A 23443-nucleotide genomic window follows, 5' to 3' on the forward strand; every position below is an offset into this window, starting at 1 on the left:
CTCTACACTTCATAGGGAACTCTTGCATTATCTGGGACTGTCCGTCACCCAGATTTCTCCGAACGCCTGGAGGGTCTTCATAGCAATGGAGATTCTTTATGGTGCAATGTCAAATGGAGAAAGGAGATTGACGGTCCGTGAGTTTCTTCACTGTTACCGTCCTGACGAGATTGATAAATCAAGGGGGATGTATCGTTTTGCTAGTCGAAGTCCCTTGTTGAAGATTATCTTTGAGACCCCAGACTCAAATAGAGACTGGAAGAGTCGCTACTTCTTCCTGGAGGGTGACAGATGGATGAACCGTCCAGGAGAGACGGCGTACATGCCTGTTGATACAACCTGGGGAGTAATAAACCAATCGTGTATGCACCCGTCCCCCTTTTTTTTTTTTTTTAATACTTTTTCATACCCGTCCACTTTTATGTGCATATTTTGATCGTCTTTCTCTGTAGGTAGACGGCGCCCGCAAGTTAGCCTTGAGGAATTCAGTTTCCTTGAAAAGATTTGCAGAAAAACTAAGCCGGAAGAAAGGACCTGGGCCAAGTTAGTGAATCCAAGAACAATACACTGGTATTGTGACGGTCCAGAACCTACCCGCGAGGCCATTGTATACGACGAAAGAATACACAAACGTGAGTCCGTCAACTTTTACTCTTGAAATTGGCCTTCAATTTGAGAAAACATCTTCATCCGTCCTGTATTGCAGAAATGGACGACGCAAAGAGAAGGGCAATGATGAAATCGCTAGCCGTCGAGCAAAAGAAGACGGGTGAGATTGTGGTTCCCAATGTGCCGGGGTCATCGGCTAAGAGGAAGCAGCCGCTAAAATCTGACCGTCCACACAAGCAGCCGAAGGTTTCATTGGAACCCGTTGTGGGCTTGATGGCTGAGGGTGCTAAGACCGTCACCCCAGCTAAACATGGATCCGGTAAGGGCTTAATGCATGCCCCACCCGTCAGCGAGGAGAAGCCCCCTCCCCTTCTCCGTGACGACTCGAAGTTCGCTTTGGAGAAGTTTTCGTCGATAATTTCCGCAGAGGATTATGAGGATCTGGGGAATCATTCGACGGAGGTAATGGGGGAGACAGGGTTATTCGCCGTTGCACAGGTAACCTTTTTTATCCGTCATTGTATGTCCGTCCACTCTTCTTAGTTTTCTATTTAACACTTTTAATTTTGTTTATTTCAGTCCTTGGTTATGATGAAGGGCTTGATGGACCGCTGCCTCAATCGTGAAGCGGCTCTGGAACGTGTACGGTCAAAAGCTGACCAGACGGAGGAGGAGCTTAGCCAACTGCATAAGTGGAAGTCCACAATGGAGAAGAAGTTCGAACTGTCTGAGAAGACCAGGAAAGAGTTTGAACAGATGACGGAGGAAGCTGGGAAGGCCTTGAAGGGTAAAGAAGATGAGGTGAAGGATTTGAAGAAGAAACTCCGTCAGGCCAGGGAGGATGCCGTCAATGAGTATCGCGACTCTGAGGCTTTGTTGAAGGAGCTGGGAGGATCGTTCCTTCAAGGCTTTGACGATGCACTCCGTTAGATAAAAAAGGCCTACCCAAATCTGGACGTGTCCATGATAACCGTTAGTGATCAAGATCAGACGTCTGCTTTGCCCGTCGCTTCGGAAAATACGGATGACCTTTTCGGTGAAGATGCTGTTCAGGGAGACGGAGAGTCTGCTCCGTCGAAGGATGTCCAAGTTGCTGGGCCGAAGAAAGTAGATTAATATCTTGTAAATGTTGAGGAAGATCCGTCCCCTTTTTTATATGTTTTAAGTACTTTGAAGACGGTTTGTTTTAAGTTACCTTTTGTACCGAACAATGTTTTTCTTTCATTTTATGTTTACGCATATTTTTGTTGCTGGTTAAGTATTTGTATCCGTTAAGGATTTTTTTTTTTTTTTCCGTCTTCTTGTATGTTAAGTGTTAATTTGGACAAACTGGTCTGTTTATCCGTCCACTTTAAAAAGCTTTGCTCACCTTTGATCGGACCCGTCTATTGCGGATAGGATATACTATCCATCCACTTTGTGGTGGCTGACCTTTATCGTCTTGTTGTTCGTCCACTTCGTGGGCGTTTTAGAACCGTCCGTTTTGGGAGCATAATTATTTCAGCCGTTTTTATGGTCCGTCCACTTTTGTGGGCAGCTTTTTATCGAGTCGATGAACCGTTCACCTTGTGGTGGTTATACCGTCCAATTTATGGACTTATAAAATTACTCATCGTTTTGGGTGATCCGTCCACTTTGTTGCGGCTATACCGTCCACTTTATGGACTTGTAAAATTATTCACCGTTTTGGATGATCCGTCCACTTTGTGGAGTCTCTTTTACCGTCGTATTTATCCGTCCATTTTTGTGGCGGTATACCGTCTAGTTTACGGACTTTGCAAAATATTTTCACCTTTCAGGTGATCCGTCCACTTTGCGGACAGTTCTTTTTGTCATCCGTGTGGGATGGCTCGTCTGATCAGACTATATTCGTCACCCCTGGGGGGGCGATTCGTCCAACCTTCGGACTTATTTCATCCGTCCGTTTTGGACTGCATTCGTCACCTTTGTAGGGCGAGCTGTCCACTTCGTGGACTTTTGTTTGTCCCGTGGGACTTCGAGTGGTCAGCCTCGTAGGATAACCGTCCATCCTTTAAGCGGACTTTTAAGTCCCTTGTCATCCCTTTGGGTGACCGTCTCGTAACCACCTTGTATTGTACTTTAAAGGATGAGGACATTGTGGACTTCTTTGTAAAGAAAATTCCATCCGTTCGACGTGTTACTATCACTGGTAGTATTTTCTCAAATGCTCGGCATTCCATGGATGCGGTAGCTTCTCTCCATCTGTTGTCTCCAGGTGGTATGTTCCTTTCCTTTTCCATGCCGTGACTCTATAAGGTCCTTCCCAGTTGGAGCCGAGTTTTCCCTGTGTAGGGTCTCTAGTTGCACCTATGACCCTTCTGAGTACGAGGTCTCCTACTTGGAAGTTTCTGTGTCGGACCCGGGAGTTATAATGTCTGGCCATGCGATCCTGGTATCTAGCGATCCTTTGCTCCGCCGCCGACCTGACCTCATCTATCAGGTCCAGCTGTAGCCTCATAGATTCGTCGTTCCTGCATTCGTCATGGTTGTGAACCCTGTAACTTGTGAGCCCGACTTCTGCTGGGATGACCGCCTTACTCCCGTACGTCAGTCGGAATGGCGTCTCTCCTGTTGGAGTCCTCGCCGTTGTCCTGTATGCCCACAGTATGGTCGGCAATTCTTCGGGCCATATGCTCTTTGCCCCCTCGAGCCGAGTCTCGATAATCTTTAACAGGGATCGGTTCGTGACTTCAACCTGGCCATTAGCCTAAGGATGGGCGGGTGATGAGTAGTGGTTTTTTATCCCTAGCTGTGTGCAGAAATCCCGGAAATGGCCGTTGTCGAACTGCCCCCCGTTATCTGAGACAAGGACTCTAGGAATACTAAACCTGCATACGATGCACCGCCAGACAAAACTTCTAATGTTCTTTTCTGTAATGGTGGCCAAGGCTTCCGCTTCCACCCATTTTGTGAAGTAGTCAATACCTACTACCAAGAACTTTAGCTGCCTTACTGCCGTTGGGAAAGGTCCCATGATATCTAGTCCCCACTGAGCGAACGGCCATGGAGCCGTTATAGGGGTCAGCTCCTCAGCTGGCTGTCCGATAAAATTGCTGAACCTCTGGCATTTGTCGCAGCTTTTAACGTAAGACTCGGCATCCTTCTGCATGGTTGGCCAGTAATATCCAGCTCGTACCAGTTTGTGCACCAACGACCGCGATCCAGAATGGTTCCCGCATATCCCTTCGTGTACCTCCCTCATTACGTAGTCTGCCTCTTCGACCCCGAGGCATCTTAGATAAGGGCGGGAGAAACCTCTCTTGTAAAGAATGTCTTTTATCAAGACGAACCTTGCTGCTTGGACTTTTAGCTTTCTCGCTGCCTCCTTCTCTTCTGGCAGTAACCCGTCCTTTAAGTATGAAGTTATCTGTGTAGTCCAGTTTCTTTCGGAGCGTATCTCCTGCATGTTGTCGGGGTCTATTAGTGGAAAGAGTTGAACAAAGGAAAGTACATTACCCGGTGTCATCATATGTTCTGCTGAAGCGGCTTTGGCTAGCCGATCGGCGAGCTCATTTTCTCCCCTGGGGATTTGGACGACCGTCGCTTTTAGCCCGTTGGCTCTCGCCCTTGATCAAGATATCTCTTCAACCTTTCCCCCTTGCATTCATAATCTCCGTTTACTTGATTGGTCACGACTTGAGAGTCGCAATAAACGACCACACTTTCAGCTCCGGCGGCTTTGGCTAGGTCGAGTCCTGCCGTCACCGCAATACTATGCCGGCCCCTCCAATTCGCCGATTGGATGATCCGTCGGTGTAGATGCTCCACTGGGGGGGTTCTTCTGCCCCCTTGTCCTCGTCACGCGTAAACTCTGCTATGAAGTCGGCTACAGCTTATCCTTTAATGGCCACACGTGAACGGTACTTGATATCAAACTCACTCAATTCTATTGCCCACAGCGTCAGTCGACCTGCGGCTTCAGGATTACTCAGTGCCCTTCGCAAAGGCTTGTCGGTCATTACGTTCACGGTATGGGCTTGAAAGTAGGGTTTGAGCTTGCGAGCCGCCGTGACCAACGCAAAAGCGAGTTTCTCCATAGGTTGGTATCTTTCTTCGGCACCGCGGAGCGCCCGGCTGGCGTAGTATACAGGCTTCTGTGCATTATCCTCTTCTCTAATTAAGGCCGCGCTGACGGCGACAGAGGAGACAACCAAGTAGAGGAAAAGTTCTTCACCAGGTTGCGAGGGACTCAATAGGGGTGGTGAAGATAGGTACGCCTTTAATTCCTCGAACGCTCGCTGACACTCGTCCGTCCACTCGAAGGATTTCTTTAATGTGCGAAAGAAGGGCAAGCATTTGTCCGTGGCTCTCGACACAAATCTATTTAATGCCGCTATCTTGCCGTTAAGGCTTTGTACCTCCTTCACATTTCGTGGGGGGGCCATCTCTACTATGGCTCGGATTTTGTCCGGATTAGCCTCAATCCCCCTCTGGGAAACCATGAACCCTAGGAATTTGCCTGCCGTTACGCCGAATGCGCACTTTCCCGGATTGAGCTTCATGTTGTAGGATCGAAGTGTACTGAATGTTTCCTTTAGATCTTCCAGGTGGTCTTCCTCCTTCCGGCTCTTCACCAGCATGTCGTCGACATAGACTTGGACATTCCTCCCGATTTGCTGCGCGAACATCTTGTTCATTAGCCTTTGGTATGTTGCCCCCGCATTCTTCAGGCCGAATGGCATTACTTTGTAACAGAATAGTCCTTGGCTAGTTACGAACGAAGTCTTCTCCTGATCGGCCTCGTGCATGCGGATCTGGTTATAACCCGAGAAAGCGTCCATGAAGCTTAGTAATTGGTGTTGAGCCGTCGAGTCTACTAAGACGTCAACCCTTGGAAGGGGATAGCTATCTTTAGGGCACGCTTTGTTAAGATCGGTGAAATCCACGCACATCCGCCACTTGCCGCTCGCTTTCTTCACCATTACCACATTCGCCAGCCAATCGGGATAGTAGACTTCCCTGATGAAGCTTGCCTCTTGGAGTTTGCGGACCTCTTCCGCTATTGCTTGGTCTCGTTCCGGTGCGAACACTCTCTTCTTTTGTCGGACGGGTGGAAATGAGGGCAATACATTCAATTTGTGTACCATGATCGAGGGATCGATTCCCGGCATATCGTCATGGCTCCAGGCGAACACATCCTTATTGCTCCTCAAGAAAGCTACGAGTTCTTGACGGATTGCGGGTTTGGCAAGCATTCCGATCTTGGTTGTTCTATCCGGATTGGAACTGTCAAGAGTTATCTCTTCCAGCTTCTCTGTGGGTTCTGCCATCGTTCGGTGCTCTTCTATGTTCAAGGCCTGGATTTGGTCTTGCATCTCCATCATAGCTACGTAGCATTCTCGTGCGGCAACTTGACTTCCGCGTAGCTCTCCTACCCCATACTCCGTTGGGAACTTGATCATTAGGTGGTAAGTTGATGTTACAGCCTTCCACGAGTTGAGCGTAGGTTGTCCAAGAATAGCATTGTAGGCGGACGAGCAATCGACCACCAAGAACGTCACGTTCCTGGTTATTTGTTGGGGGTAATTCCCTACTGTCACCGGCAACGTTACTGCGCCTAAAGGGAATACCCTACTCCCTCCGAAACCAACGAGCGGGGCGTTTGTCGGTATTAGCTGCTCCCTGTCAATCCTCATTTGCTGGAATGCCGGATAGTACAAGATATCGGCCGAACTGCCGTTGTCGACCAACACTCGATGCATGTTGTAGTCTCCTGTCCGCATGCTGACGACGAGGGCATCGTCGTGTGGATGGTGTAGGCGCCGTGCATCCTCTTCCGAGAACCCAACAACAGGGCTTTCTCTTTTTGCCATCTTTGGCACTGTGCCCGCCAACTGGACATTCTGTACCATCCGAAGGTATGTTTTGCGAGCCTTTTTTGACGATCCGGCCGCAGCAGTTCCTCTGATAATCATTCTTATGTCTCCTAATGGGGGTCTTGGTCGCTCGTTTTCTCGACGGGGGTGTTATTCTTGTGGGGGTTGATCCGTTCTCCCCTTGTTGACGAACTTCTGCAACTTCCCTTGTCGGATAAGGGTTTCGATTTGCTGTTTCAAGTCGTAGCAATCGGCGGTGTCGTGGCCGTGGTCACGATGGAAGCAGCAATATTTGTCCCTGGACCTTTTGCTGGGGTCACTCTTCAGCTTTCCTAGGAACGTCAGGGACCCTTCGTCCTTAATCTGCATTAGGACTTGGTCTATCGATGCGGTTAGCGGGGTGAAACTTGTGAACCTTCCGCCCGTGGGTTTTGGACGTCTGTCCTCCCTTCGGTCTCCCATCCTTCCTTGTCTTCCGCCCCTGGTCCTGTGGAAGCGGCAATATTTGTCTCTGGACCTTTTGCTGGGGTCACTCTTCAGCTTTCCTGGGAACGTCAGGGACCCTTCGTTCTTAATCTGCATTAGCACTTGGTCTATCGGCGCGGTTAACAGGGTGAAACTTGTGAACCTTCCGCCCGTGGGTTTTGGACGTCTGTCCTCCCTTCGGTCTCCCATCCTTCCTTTCTTCCGCCCCTGGTCCTGTCGGGGATCCTCTTGTCTGTCTCTTTTCTTGGGTCTATCTTCTCGGGCTAATAGCGCGTCTTCAGCGTTCATATATTTGGTGGCCCTGTAAAGCACCTCCGACATGGTCTTAGGGTCGTTTTTGTACAAAGAGAACAAAAACTTACCCCCCTTCAGCCCATTCGTGAATGCTGCTACCAATATCTTGTCGTCGGCCTCGTCGATCGAGAGCGCTTCCTTATTGAAGCGTGATATGTAGGCTCGCAACGTCTCCTCCTCTCGCTGCTTGATATTCATTAGACAAGCCGTGGATTTTCTATACCGATGTCCTCCGATGAAGTGCGTAGTAAATTGAGCACTCAGTTCCTTGAAGGTGCTGATGGAGTTGGGTGCTAGCCGACTGAACCAAATCCTTGCTGCGCCCTTTAGGGTTGTAGGAAAGGCCCTGCACATAATCGCGTCCGCCACTCCCTGAAGGTGCATCAGGGTCTTGAAGGTCTCTAGGTGATCTAGAGGGTCCTTTACTCCGTCATAACTATCCATATTTGGCATGCAGAACTTACTCGGCAGGGGGAAGGAGTTGACGGATGTCGTGAATGGCGAGTCAGTCCGGTTGACAAGGTCGTCAAGATCACTTGACACTCGACCCTTGAGAGCGTTCATCATTACATCCATCTGTTCCTTCATCGCCTGCATCTCCGCGATGAAGGATTGTGGAACCGTATCCGTCGGGGAAGGGATGTTAATGTCCCGTCGCACTGGTCTGCTCGGGGCGTTACTCTCCTGTTGTCCGTCCTGATTTCTCCTCTCAGCGCTGGTCCCTTTTTGATCCGCTCCTTGGTTATTGACCGCCGCATTCTTTTGGTTTAGCTGCTCTTCTAGGTCGTGGTTTTGTTTAGTGAGGCGCTCCACGGCTGTGGCGAGCGTCCTGACCTGTTTCTCAAGGGCAGTCGTAGGGGCTTCTTCTTCTTGAACGTCATTCGTGGTTGCCATTGAGCGAGTGAGTACCATGTAACTCTTTTGTCTAGGAAGTGATCTTCCCCACAGACGGCGCCAACTGATGACGTTGAAAATTGTCACCAATAGGTCACACCGTACTCGCGACTCAAAGCAAACCTGCACGACAAGAACAATCGAAGAAAACCTTTAGAGAGCACCGGTGTGGTGCCGGCCAAACGCTCTCCGAAGGTCAAGTCAGAATTCGTCTCTTCACTTTAGAGCGTTAGAGAGGGTCAATTAATTGTACCTTGATTTGCGAGAGTGTCAGTCCTTTTATAGTGGTGGAGAGGTGGCCTTTCTTCTTGATTACCAAATCTTTCCAATGTGGGATTCCAAAACGTGGTGTGCGAGGATTTCCCTTTTTAGGGCTTTTCTAGGCGATAGGGATTTCGGATCATGGGCCTTCACTATGTCTGTCAGCGATGAGCCTTCGAAGTGCGTGGGACCATTTTTACACAGGCCCAATGGTTCCGATCCGTCAGGCCCATTAAGGTAGGCCCATCAGGCTCTATTTTATCATCTTCAACTAGAATTGAGTGTGAACATAATCCTATACAATTCTTTGCCCTTGTATCAATGTAGAGATCAGGATGGTTTGAGACCCTATTAAATAGTCATTTTATTGTAAGCTCTAATGGGGAAATATTCTCTGTTAAGGATAGGAGGAGCAATATTTCTTCAATTATACAAACTCTAGATAAAGTTTACAATTTGGATTGGTTCAGTAGTTAATGCAAGAGCATAACCAAATGTTATTTGAATATTTCATTTTAGATTTTTAGTGGATAATTTCAGATTGTAACCTAGTTATTTGTTTATTTTGGATTAGTATCTAAGTTGGTTAGGATTAGTTGTTCATCATTATCCTTTGTTTAGGATTATCGGATTGGTATTTGAAATTGCGTAGGATTATCAAATTAGTATTGTTTAGGAGAATTTATCCTTATCTTTGTGATTCCTGGAAGCTGCATATAAAGCTCTGGATGATTTCCTTTGTATTCACAGACTATGACTATTATTATTCAGATTATTTGCAAAAATTGCATTGTGTTTGTTTGGTGGTGAATCCAAACACCTTAGGTGGGAAGCCTAAGGTCTACGGTGGGACTAATCTAGGTGGGAAGCCTAGGTTGTCCTGCATTAGTAGTGCTTCGAAAAAATCAATGCTTTGTAGTAGTTGGCTTCAAGTAGATGCTTAATCAGGTAATAATGTGTTTGAATTCAGGCTAGCTAATAGATCGATGATTCTCTTGTAGAAAGCAAACATTTTTGCTATTCACTATTTATTTTGAATGTGAAACCATAAGCAGCCATCATTCCACACTTAAGTCATTACAAATCATAGATAAGTGCAAGTATTCATTTACAGCCATTGCTCCAAACATCATTAGAGCAACAGAGTTTCTGATATCAGATTAACTTGTTGATTTATCATAATTTTAGAATGTTAGGGTCATATTTTGTATGTGTTGGCAAATCTGAGTCAAAACACACCTTTAATGTATTTGAGTCTTAGTTTAGTGTGTCTAGAACATCTGCAAGTGGTGAAGAAAAACTTTAATTCCAAGATTAACTAAACTAGTCAACGAAGCTTGTGATTGTGAAGCTTAAGAATTGAAGAGTGAGAAAGTGATAGAAAGTAAGGGAAAAGGTAAGAACATGAGAGAAACGAAGAGAGAAAATCTTGAGAGAAAGAGCTGTGTTCATTAACAGTAAAATCACAATAATACACATCTGAGCTTGATGCTCTGTATTTATATTACATAATAATCATAACTGCTCAACTAATCCTCCACATTATGCGGATCTAATGCCCATAAATTCTGGAATTTCTATTCAGAAACTTCTACAGAATTATGCGCGTATTTTAACTAATCTTTGAACATCAAAATGCCCCATATCACCATTAAGACTCCTTTTAATGAAAACAGTTCATTTGACACTTATCCATTTAGTGAAACGGTATGTTTAGCTGAATACAAAAACACAGTCGTATTGAATCATCTTCAACCTCTGTTCTCCTTCTCCTTCTCCTTCTTCAACCTCTATCGTGGTCTCTATGGAGTCTGAGTAGTGCTATCTTCAACAAGTGGATTCTTTTGAAGACACATTCAAAGCAAGCTCAAAGCCTGCTCAATTCAGTGCTGCAACTGCTGTCTCAACTGATTACTTGATAGCAGCCAATCTATTGAGGTCACTTAAACCTCGACAACAAGCTCGATAGAAGACCGATCAATGGAGCTTCGTAATGGCAACCTTGGAATTCATGCACTAGGGTTCCAGGACGACTTAAATACCATTTCTCAGAGTCGTCATCATACACAATACAGATACACATCAATAAGAAATTGCTACAACCTTTGTGCTCCTAGGGTATTGTACTGAGCTACTTCTGGTTCATCGTTGAAGCATGTTGCTGTGAAGAACTTTGCACTAATCAAAGCAAGCTCAAAGCCTGCTCAATTCAGTTCTGCAACTGCTGTCTCAACTGATTAATTGATAGCAGCCAATCTATCAAGGTCACTTAAACCTCAACAAACAACAAGCTCAATAGAAGACCAATCAATTGAGCCGCTGCTGTGAGATGTTTGGACCGAACATCATTGCTACGACCTTTGAGATGCAAGTGCAAGTTGTAGGGTGCAGCTTCTAGTTTTATTTTTTTCCTAGCTCAAGAACAGAGAACTCAGAAGGCTATGTTGGAGAGTTAGGGTCTCTAGGTTGGATTATAATGGAGCATTGGGTAGTAAGAGATTTAGTTAGAAGGTGGCACCATAAAGAAATAGCTGAGTACTTCAGTCGCAAGGGTGTTTCTGCAATCTTTCTCTTTCTAAGAAATTTATTGCATCGGATGGTTTCAGTGCTTGCCAATTCCTATGATTGATAAGCTAAGCTATTGAATGGAACTCACAAGTCACATGTGCATACACCCGAAGAGATCTCTCTCTCTCTCTTTCTCATGGATAATCTTGAAAGCTTTTTAATTAATGTAGGCTGATATACTCTCAAAGTACAAGCATTCTCCTTCTCAAAAAAAAGAAAAAAGAAAAAGTACAAGCCTTCAATAAACTCCACAGCGCTGATTGGTTATCTGGAGGACATGCAGGTGACAATAGCCAAGGCATTAGAATATTTCAATAGCACTCGGCACATCATTCTGTACCATGAGGATCTTATCATGAACCTAGTGAGGAATTGTTGATAAGATCCAAGGGTGTGTTTGTTTGGAGGTGAAATAGGGAGGATGAAAAATTTTGGAGAGAAAATAGAAAGGAAAATTTTTTTAGAGTGTGTTTGGTTGGATGGGGAGAAAGGAAAATAAATGGTGAGGTCTACGTGTTTTCTCTCCTAACTCACCAAAAAGTTTTTTCTTCAAAATAGAGATAAAATTGAGAGGAAGAAACTCATGATATAATCTTTCAAAAATACCCGTAAAATTCACCCTCAAGTCTCCAATGTGTTGACTTTTTTTCTTTTTTTTTTTCCTTTCATTTTTTCTTCCTTTGTGACCAATGTGTTGACTTTTTTTTTCCTTGATTTTTTTGCTTTGTTACTAATGTGATGGTTTTCATTTTTAATTATTTTTTTCTTCTTTTCTTTTCTTCTTTTTCTTTTCTTTGAATTTTTCTGGATGTGTAGCTTTCTTTTTTTTTTTGAAAACATTTTGTTATGCCTTTTTTTTTTTAATATACTTTAATTAGTGCCTATCTATACATAATTTTTTTTAAAAAGTATTATGTGTTTTATTTAATAGATATATGATGGTCAATTTCTACAAACTTTATTTTAAACAAAACAAAAAAGTTTTCCATTTATCCACTTTTCTACCCTCCCAACTAAACACAAATGAGAGAAACTAAAATCTTTTCTTTACTCCCACTTTTCTATCATCTCTGCATTTTCTATCCTCCCACTTTTCCATCCTCTTAACCAAATAGACCCTAAGAGAATTCTACTTCATATGGCAAAACACATAATCCATTCATCTCATAAATTCTAAAAGATGCTATATGATACCAAAACCATAAAGTCCTGTAGATATTTGTTTATTACATGCTCATTGTAAAGATGTCTATAATTATGCTGTTAGTTTTTAGACTCCTTAAAACCACAATTAGATTAACCTAGGTAATTAGCCAAGTAATTACTTAGTCAAATTAACAAATCTAGGTTATCACAATCAAACAATCATATCATGCATAGCAGCGGAAATATAAATAATACAAAGATATGATGACCCAGGAAACCACACCGATAAAAATCTGGGGAGGATTTAATCTAGCTATCCTTAAGGTAAACCTAAATCCACTATGAAAGAATCGAAGTTTTACAATAGGACTTAGACTACTAACATTCTACTGCTACCCACCAGTAGAAACTTACTAACACGACCATATGCAAGCTCCGAGACCACGGACTCCTTCTTTCTTGGATTCTCCAGCAAGTACAAGCACACCTGCTTGTGTTTCTTTAAGCTTCTTAGTGCAGCAACTGAATGATCATCAAGCTCTCAATCAAATCTATTTCTTGATAATCCTAAGCATGTGTGAAGGCAACCACCTCTAGATCTCACAAGAGATTCACACACACAGCAAAATAGAGCAACATCAAAAACGTGGCTAGGGTTTGCCTTTTATACTTAGGGCAAAACATAAAACCTAACACGTTTTAATAGGCTAGGGCTGAGTTGGAAAAATCTGCAGAAAAAACATTATGCCCGAGATTCGATCGATCGAGCCTGTTCTTCGATCGATCGAGCCAAGCCGTAAGTCACTAATACTTCTGCAGCCACTCGATTCCAACTTTACATACAACGCACACACTTTGAGTAAGTCTAAACAAGACTAACAACTGTTTTGATCATGGTTTACCAACATTACACATTAGAGTTCTAAATACATTAGTTCATAAGTCTTTAGAACCTAACATATGCCTCTTCTAGTTCTAGGTGGTCTTTATTCTCCATGTTTCTTGCAGATACTAAAAGATCTTCAAGAGTTTCTAAAGCTTCCACAGATGGTATTGACAAGCCGGCAAATTAAAATACACAAAGGGCCATTGTCAGACCATTTAAGAACTGGGAAGATAACAAGACGCTTACGGCAAAGCTTATGAGAGTTTTCTCCATGCAGAGAGTTTTGGCTGTAACACCACCATGGAGTTTTGATGCTTGTTTCTTTCAAAGTCTTAATCAACACTCCGTTGATGAGGCTATTCCTTTTCATCATTTTCTTTTTGGTCATATAGACACCATGTACATGTGAACTAATCAGTATGAAATGATCGGCGATTATTTAAAAAGTGCAAGTAGCTCTGCGTTTTCTGATTTGTGTTGTTTGTTGTCTAGTGTAATTACTTGATAGTTACATGGTGCAGTAAATGTTGTCATAGTTTAATTGGGTGTTTACTGGACTAAGCACAGGAGTTCTAAGTTCTAACCGTTTATGCATGTTATGGAGTTCATAAAATCTGTTTTATGAACTCCATAGAATTTATATATATAAATAAATATATATATATATATATATATATATATGTATGTATATAAATTCTCCCAGCTCTGATTAAATAAAATTATCTACCTGATTCTCCAAAAATAAAATAAAAGCCAAGGTGGCCATGCCCCCCTGCCCCCTCCCTTTGCCATTGGGTACAAATGTCCAATATTTCAACTTGTTACATGGATTGATGCGTGCGCTCACACACATATATAAAATAATAATAATGATTTAATAATTACAGTGGAGGAGGAAGAATTTGAACCTTGAATGTCTTCCTTAAAAGTTCCAAAAGGTGTTAATAGTTGAGTTGTAAGACTCTTGGTCGAATTGAAGGACACAATAAGGCTATATATGTTTGGTACTTGCTTTGTTTTTTATTTTCAACTTTTTGTTTTTAAGAATGAAAATAAGAAATGGTTTTCTTCAGTTTTAAAGTTAATTAGAAACATGATCTTCTTTTTAAAAACAAAATATCTTTAAAAAAAAAAAAAAAAAAAGAAGAAGAAGAAGAAGAAGAGACTAGAAACACATTTGGTAAATGATAAAAATGAACATTTTCTATCTACTATAAATTTCTTGGATTAATAGCTAAAAAATGAAATTTTCTTATATGGAAGCAAAAAAATTCATTTGTAAAATTTATTTCATAATTTCATAAAAGAGTTTGTCACCATCAATCTCTACCAAGAAAGCAAAAGTTGTGGGTTTTAGTTAACTCAATTAGTAAAGTCTCCAATGGTTGAATAAGAGATTTGGGGTTCAATCTCTATCTATATCAAAAATTATTTGGTGTCTTGATCTGATGATAAAAAACACAATTATCAAAATCAGACACCATAGGTTAGAACTCTATTAAGAAGAAGAAGAAGAAGAAAAAAAAAAAAAAGCAAAAGTTCACAGAGCCTCAAAGTGCATTGATGCCTTGGAGATTGAGAACAAATTTGGAGGAGAGAAGATGAAACTTGAGGATGAGAGGGAATAGAGGGAGAATAAAATGAAGCCAATTAATGTTGGCCGAAATCTCAAACTTAGCTTGAGCAAAACTTCAAATTGCATCAGAGAGGACTTGATTCTTGAATGAGCTATTGTCTTCACAAAGGTTCCAATGCCTAATGAAGGTGTTCGTGAAATCCAATCTCAAAAAGAACTTGAAAAAGCCAATTAAGTGTGTGAGCAATGTTGATTTGAACTTAACAAAACGAATTCAAAGAAAGAGGAAATTGAAAATGAGAGGTGAAGGCACTCCAAGGGTAACTCAAAGGAGCTCATAGAGTATGCACTCTCCATTCGAAAATCTAGACCTTCAATCTCGAATATTAGTAATCATGGATCTTCGAGTTTGCTGAGAAAATTAAAATAGATAATGCCCTCTTGTTCAAGAGAAAGCGAGGTGAAAAAAAAATCACAAAACTCTTGTTTTTATTGTTAGTGTGGTTTGAACTAGAGTATGAGTTCATTAAAATGTGTCTTACCAAACTGTTTTCTACATAGTTTTATTGGCTTTTAAAAACTAGAAATTGAAAACAATCCTTTAGTTATTTTCAATTTCCTTTGCATTTTGAGATTTAGAAATAATTTTTGTTTTGATATGTTCGAGTTTCAAAAAAAAAAAAAAAAAAAAAAAAAAAAAAAAAACTAACTTACCTAAAAAATAGAAAACTGTTTTTAATAACAAAACATTGAAAAAAAAAAACTATTTACTAACCACAAGGGTGTCTCTATTCTTAATGCCACATCAATTTATTGTCATAATCAAAGTATTATTTAGATTTCTCTATTCTCTCTCTCCTGATTGTTATGTCTACTAACTCGACTTGGATTTAACATATTGATTTCCTGGGCAATATTAGATATACTCATATACATTAGAACCCATTAGGTCTAAACGTGTTGTAAATCCCAAGCCTATTTTTGCAGGTCAAGTATTCTAGTCCTACTAGGATTATAAGAGGTTTAGGTTTCACTCCTTATTAATTTGTTTTATTTTACAATTTTACATGCAAATATTCAAATTATTTCACTCCCATTTCTTCACATATCCCAAGAGTGGAATTTATATATATCTACTGTATGGGACAGGGCCCCGGGCCCATTGTTCCTAGGACCCTAGGCTTGTGGTGCTGCATGGGGCAAGGCCCCAAGCCCTTTGGGCCTTGGGCCCTAACCTTGTGAGACAATGTATGACCCTATCCCTATTGACCTATGACCTTGACCCGGACATACCTTGAGGCCCAATCTGAGCCTAAAAACCGAAATGAGACCATTCTGTCTTGAACATCAAAAGCGAGCCCCTCCTGGTCGGAAGTGTGATTACTCGGAGATATAAGGCCTTGGCGGCCCGGTATTGCCATGAGGAATATCGTTGCCGAACAGCCTTTAGAGGCAGGAACCAATTATAATGCCATTACCACTGTTGCCAACAGAACATCCACTTAGGACTGATGGAATTGAACTTCCATTCACATAAGTGAGATGAGGAAGTAATCATAACACCTTCACTTATCTCAAGCTATAAATAGGAGAATAGAGTGAAAAGTGCGGATTGGCAATTTTGGAGAGAAAAAAGTGTGAAGGATAATAATATCAGCAGTAAGGAGAGCAACTTAGAAAGGAAAAAGAGTGGAGTTCGCGTAAATTGGAGCGTGCATTTGGGTCTCTGAGCAAGGAACTACCCATAGTAAGAAACCTAAAGCCCACAATACAAATAGGTTGTGAGCCAGCCCATTAACTATATTTTTGGTGCGCACATCTCCTATTTTACTTTTCATTTCGTTTGGTGTTAGGTATGGTTTATAGTAGCTCAATTTTACAAGATTTGGTAGATGAACTGAACCAATCCAAAAGCCGGCCTTAAGATAGATAGTCACGCAGACATGTTGGGTATTGGCTTCAGCCTGGAGAGATAGAATGCATCTATTTCTTGGTACATAGACACCAAAATTATATTTTAACCTTCTTGTAATTAATCACTCACTTTGGTATTAAAAAAAAAAAAAATCAACTTTATCATAACGGTTTAATATGACACTTTTCAATTATGTTATATATAGATACAAATAAATTTTTTCGACATAAACTTAGAGTTCCCAAAATTTTATGTATTGCACTATTAATTCATTAGATTACTTTCTCAAAAAAAAAAAAAAATATATATATATATATATTCATTAGATTACAACGTTAATTCATGAGATTTTTAAGGTGTTAATTCATGAGATTTTTAAGGTGTCTTATGCATAAAGACTAAGAAGTAGAATAGTCTTCAGTCATTCTATAAAAATTATATTTATAAATAGAAGGAGAAAAAATGAAAAGAAATGGACAATTGAGGATAAAAAAGAAAAGGACAATCATAGAAAATAATTATTAATAAAAAAATCCCTTAAAAAATTGAACATATATATTGTAAGAGGCAAAATTTTAAGCCAATTATAAAATGCCACATCAAAGTTTAGTGGCAAATTCTAAATTAATGTCATTAAATTAATTAAATTAGATAATGACATGTGTCATCCAATTTGGCACCACATTGGCATATCAAAATTTGCCATGTGTCATTTGGCCCACAAGATAAAGATAAATTTCCTATTCAAAATTTATGGGTAATTATCTTTATTAAAATAAATAAATAAAATAAAATAAAGATAAATTTTCTATTCAAAATTGGTAGATAATTATATTTTTTAAATAAATTAAATAGAGATAATTATTTATCTTTGTTGATTATTATCTTTATCATAATAGATAAATAGAGATAATTATCTTTAAGAAAAATTTGGGCCAATCAAAAGTCTGCTACATACTTTCAAACATATCAATTCATAGTGGAGCTTATCCTCTGAAATCACTATAAATAGAAAACATCCCCTCTCATTTTCACGACCAAGTTTTAAGGGGTTCAAGCTCTTGAGAAATTCTGTCTCAAGAATTTTTGAAGATTTCTCAAGAGCTTGAAGCATCTTTGAAGAACTTGAAGAACATTCAAAGGGCTTGAAGAACTTGAAGAACAACAAATCTCTAGCCTTGAGCTTGCTAGAGATTTGTTGAGAAGAATGTTCAATCCATCTTCCAATCAAAATCAAGAAGATCTCTTGTTCGAGTTCTTTGAAGTTCTATTGGAATTAAGCTAAAAAACCTCCATAAACCTCAACAAACCCAAATCTTTGAAACTCAACGGATCAAGCCTCTAAAGCCCCAAAGAACTTCAACCTAAGAGCCTTCACGTTTGAAGACTTGAAGAACAATAAATCTCTAATAAGCGCAAAGCTAGAGATTTGTTGAGAAGACCGTTCAATCCATCTTCGAACCAACCAAAGTCAAGAAGATTTTTGTTCGAGTCAAATTCAATGAAGATAGAATTAAAGGGTATTCTTTTGTAAAAGAATCGAAATAGAGATTATACTCATTATACATCAATACAAATTTATATTTGCAAACCTATTTCTTTTCAATTGTTTGATTTTCTACAATTGAGAAAAATTTGTGTTTACATATATATATATATATATATATATATATATATATATGCCAAAGGGGTTGGGATTCTCTCGAATCTGCACTCCATTTCCTTTCTCACAACCACCGAGAGTTATATAGTTGGCTGGTTAGAACAATTTAAATTAAAGTTTGGAATTGAATACGGTCAAGCCACTATGAAAAGCATTCTGGTTTCTCTGCTCTAATAAGGGTACGGTTGAGGTTTAACTTTTTCTTCCTCTTTTAAGAAAGTCGACTGGTTTGTCAATTTTAAATTTTATTCATTCAGAGCATAGCCTTTTACAATGATAATTTTATGTTAAAACTCTAAATACACCCAAACCTCAATAAATTAACAAATGCTACAACTTGAAGAGAAAACAAAAGCTAAGAACGTTCATTTATAAATAAACTAACAAAGTCGGCTAGTGGGGAAAGATTCACGGCACTAGGCTAATTTTCAAGCCACCTAGCTATAACAGTTTATTTTACTAAGCTTCTTAGGGTTTGGACTGTCATGTATCAGTTGGGTCCACTAGTGTGAGTTCTGCACTGTGTGTCTGCACATGGTTCCCTCTAGTGGAGGTCGGCTCTTTCTGCAAATAAGAAGCGGGATAGATCATAGAAATCGAGATGAATTGAAGATTTGTGAAGTAAAACTATATATAATAGTAAAAGAGCTCATTTTAAACTATATCACGCCTCAAATCTAAAAGAGTCCAATGCATGAGAAAAAAGTCCTCCAAAGAAACTGGGATTTTGGGCGTGACAAAAACAAAGAAAAAGTATTACATGAAGCCGTTTTGGACGAATTCAATAATCTTGGGCAAATATTCTAAAGTCGAAAGTGACTCTTTCACTCTTTGAAGGGTTAGTTTTATTAGCCCATGTGCCGACGTTAAAGTCAGACGGTCGAAGTGCCAAATAAAAATATTTTTATAGTGTACTTCCAGCAGCTAGATTGGGAGTTTAAAGGCTGCAAAGTACAAAAACAATGGGGGTTCATCAGAGTTCGGAGGCATGTGGCTGGAAAGCTGAGTCTCACTAAAAATCTTAACGTTTTGCTTGAAACATGAACATTTGTTTTTGGTTGACAAAGAGAATAGTGGGGACTAACACCCAACTTGCCCTCCATATAATTTTTAGTGGTTTTACATTTGTTTTCTTAAAGAATGCCCAATAACATAAATTAAGGTATTCTATGTGAAAAATGATGGTATAAAAATGTCGGAAATAAATCAAAATAATATTACCATGCATAACTTTGATCTTATTTTTTTTTTTTTTTTTTTTTTAAAAAAAATATATATTATATATATATATATATATATATAAAAGAGAATTTGGCCTTAAAAACCAAACAACATAAAAAAAAAAAAATGGGCATCACTTGACGATAAAACACCGGCTCTAACTGCTTTAATAATCATTACTTTATTTATAGAGTGGTGAAACCCTATAATATTGGTGTCCATGAGAATTCTCCTTGGATTTTGTGCTGCTCTGTATTACACTTTCCTTTTTATTTTTTGCTGAATGCTCTGTACTACACTTGGTATTGTTAAGATGTGTATGCTATGCAAATGAACGGTTTGCATGGGACCGTGCAAACTTTTGACAGGGTATCCTAACCTGAGCTATGCATATTCAATCTAGCAATAGGACAGAAAGAATTAAAAATTTCATTTATTATAACTAAAAGAAGTCTCCCACTGATATGGAATTGCTAACTAGGACTCTCATTCCTCTATAAATACACCCACTGATGGAGGGGTTTATGCAACAAATGCTTAGTTGAGTCAAGCTCTAAGAAATTTGCTTGCTTGCTTAGCTGATTCTAAAACCCTAAGCAAGTTACTTGGCTAGCAGCTTTAAACTCAAGGAAACTTCTTTGCTTGCTTGCTCAGCTGATTTTATTAAAACTCCCTCTCCTACTCCAATCTCTCTCAAGTCTCAACCAAAATGGCCCTAAGCAAGTTAATTTCAGCTTTTCTTTTCCTGGTTTTCATTCTCTCCCAACAAATTCAGTCCATTGAGGGAAGGCATTTGCGTGAAGGGAAGAAGAGTATCGAATCCAAAACCATCCAAACTCAAACTAAAATCTATGAAACAGAAACTATCAAACACGACGATCGGTTGCATGGAGATGACAAATCAAACGAAGAGATTACTAGCGTGTCTCCTCCTACACTACCAACTGTCAACGTATCTCAGCCACCTCCTCCTCCAAACCGTGGCGTCGATGACTTCAGACCCACCACTCCCGGTCACAGCCCTGGTGTTGGGCATTCCATTCAAAACTAGGGCTATCAATTTCCTAGCCTTCCTAAATGGCCATGCATATATATATATATATATATATATATGTTCAGATTCCTCGTGGAGTAATTGTGTGTTATTGTCTGTATTTACATGTATTAGTGGCCTTGTTTCCTAGTAGTTTCTGTAAGTCGTAAATGCAAGATGTAGGGTAAAAATTTTCCGCACTAATGGCAAAGAAAAAAAAAAACTTTTCCCTCTATTTATGGAATCAAACTATTATATATGGCATCGAATTTTCATTCATCTTAGAACGAGCGGGTTTGTAACGTTATTGATGTGAATGTGAATACAATAGCACATCATTAAAAAAAACGTGGCACTATGAACTCACCGACCCACATTCATATGACTTTGTAAGTTGATAAATTTTCCCTAAGAAAAACAAGGTTCTACGTGACAAATCATAGATAATTGACTATGAACTCACCGACCCACATTCATATGACTTTTCAAGTTGATAAATTTTCCCTAAGCAAAACTATGTTCTACGTGACCCCATTTAGCTAGGGAGAATCACCAAGCGTACCGCGGGCGTAATTCCTTGCGGAATCACTCTTCCTGAAGCAACTATGTACGTGGTAGTGGAGAAGCACCTACCATGCTTTGTGGAATTACTCTTTGACAGCCGCCATGATCTATCACAGAATTTACACATTTACCAAACATTTTCCACCTTAAAAATCACTTATATCATCTTGGAAGAATAAGATCCTCTCTAACATTTTAACCGTGAAATTTTAAGTAAAATGAAAAGAGTAAATTTCATGGCTAAAATTTTATTTATTAAATCTAAGATGATATATGACGGTTACATCATTAAAATTTTAAATGACACGACATATATTTTTTTAGATTTATAATATTTGTTCTTAATTATAAATTAAGAATCATTTTTCAAAAAGAATATACAAAATATTGTCCCAGAAGAAACCCAAAGATTCCATTTGTTAAAATTTTACCCTTTATAGTAAGGAAAGCCTTGAACTTACTGTAGACTGGCCGTAATCTAAAATGATAATGGTTACTCTTCGTTCATATACTGATTTTTTTGGTTAGACTTTAGATATATATGTCATGTAAAGACCACTACTTGTTTGCCCTTTCTTATTTGTTAGTCTAATTTAGAGTACAGTTTCAACAATTGTGTGTCTATATATATATATATAGTTACAAGCTTATAAATTTAAAAACTTCAAAACAAACGCTTAAAAAGAATTTTTTTTTTTACAAATTGATTTGAATTACTGTACACCTATTTTTGTTAAATCTTCTAATTCAATTTATGGAATGCTGTTATTTTAAAAGTAAATTTTGCCAAGGTCTCTGGCCAGTTTATATGAAATCAAGTGAAGCTACCTAGTCTCTACCAGAGAACGAAGACTCTCTCTCTCTCTCTCTCTCTCTCTCTCTCTCTCTCTCTCTCTCTCATATTATTCTTTACCAAGACACAATAATAACTACCAAACATGCTTTCCTTTACACCTTGCAAAACCTTAATTTCTATTGCATGAAGCAAATTTAAGGTTTCATACATGCATCTAACTCTAGAAGATCCAGTGACACTCGCTATGACATAATCACTTCCATGAGCTAATAGTTCGTAAGCCATCTGGCTTCTTACATCGTCAATTCCTTGTGTGACTTGAAAACTTCGTCTTAATTTTTCAATGAGATATACATCAAAGTATTTTGGAAAGAAAACGTATAGCTTTGGCTAGCTATGGCATTCGTAGTCACAAATAGTAGTATAGGTGCAACAAACCTAGTCGCAGTGAATGATTATAGAAGATCAGTTGGGCCGTTAAGATTCAAAGATACCACGAAGATTCTTTCACTTTCCGCCATTGTCACTATGGCACACCGACCATTGCACGTTCTTTGTTGCATTTTATAAAAATAACTAGTAACCACTAAGGACCCACAAACGTTAATGCTCAATCTCGTGCACTACAGCCTAGCCCAACAGAGAATCAATTTTCCTTTGTTCTTTTTGAGTCTATTGTAGTATTATAAAACATAAAATGATTATCCCTGTATTTTAAATGTCTAGTATTTCGGTGAGAAAAAAGCTTCCCTGGTATGAGGAGCCAACCTCGCAGCAACTTTCTGCGACATTTTCTATTTTCAATTCTATACGAAATGGAGTGCGGTTAAGGAAAAGCATTTTGGGGGGTCACCATCATTGCTTTGATTTGACTTATTCGACTAAAAATTAATACTATTTTGTGACAAAGGGAAGTGGTCGGGCCTCCTTTGAGTTTGGGGCTGTGGTGCGTTTGACTTGACTTTTTTTATTCTTGACCATGATTTCCTAATTAAACAATGGCAACTACACAGTTCGAGAAAGGTACGGATCCATTGACATGAAGGGTTGATGAATCTTTCCTAATCATCCAACTCATTGAAAGGCCTTGCCATGATAATATATTTCATCATCACCCAAAATCTGAAACTTTTAGCAGGTAATTGACTAGTTCATTCTTTTTTTTTTTCTTTTTCTTCAGTTGTGTGTTTTTTTTTTTTTTCTTCGGGTGGTTAAACAAGGTTGAGTGTGAACATAATCATGTACAACTCTTTGCCATTGTACCAATATAGAGGCAGGAAGTGGGCGGTTTGTGATCCTATCGAATAGTCATGTTAATGTAAGCTCTAATGGGGAAATATTCTCTGTTGAGGATAGGAGAAACAATATTTCTTCAATTATACAGACTCTAGATAAAGTTTACAATTTGGATTGGTTCAGTAGTTCTTCCGAAAATCAATATTCTGCGGCTATTGGCTTCAAGTGGACGCTTAATATATCAGGTAATAATACTTTTGAATTCAAGCTAATAGACCGTGAGGGATTTCACAATTCGCTCCAATACCAATGATCTTGGTTTACAATCAAATGTTATAAAAGACTTGTCCCCCTCATCCTTCACCAATTGGTTGTTAGATGGATCGGTAAGGCACACTATCCGACAAGTGGTATCAGAGTCCGGTCATAGGTTCAAGTCGTTGGAGCCGCATTGTGAG

General features: G+C 39.7%; 1 pseudogene; it reads left to right on the forward strand.

The window, feature by feature from the left end:
- LOC115950312 overlaps positions 1–23443 on the forward strand; it is an 88274-nt pseudogene that overhangs the window by 61735 nt on the left and 3096 nt on the right.

Source organism: Quercus lobata, chromosome 6 (genome assembly GCF_001633185.2).
Source record: "Quercus lobata isolate SW786 chromosome 6, ValleyOak3.0 Primary Assembly, whole genome shotgun sequence".
Taxonomy (NCBI): domain Eukaryota; kingdom Viridiplantae; phylum Streptophyta; class Magnoliopsida; order Fagales; family Fagaceae; genus Quercus; species Quercus lobata.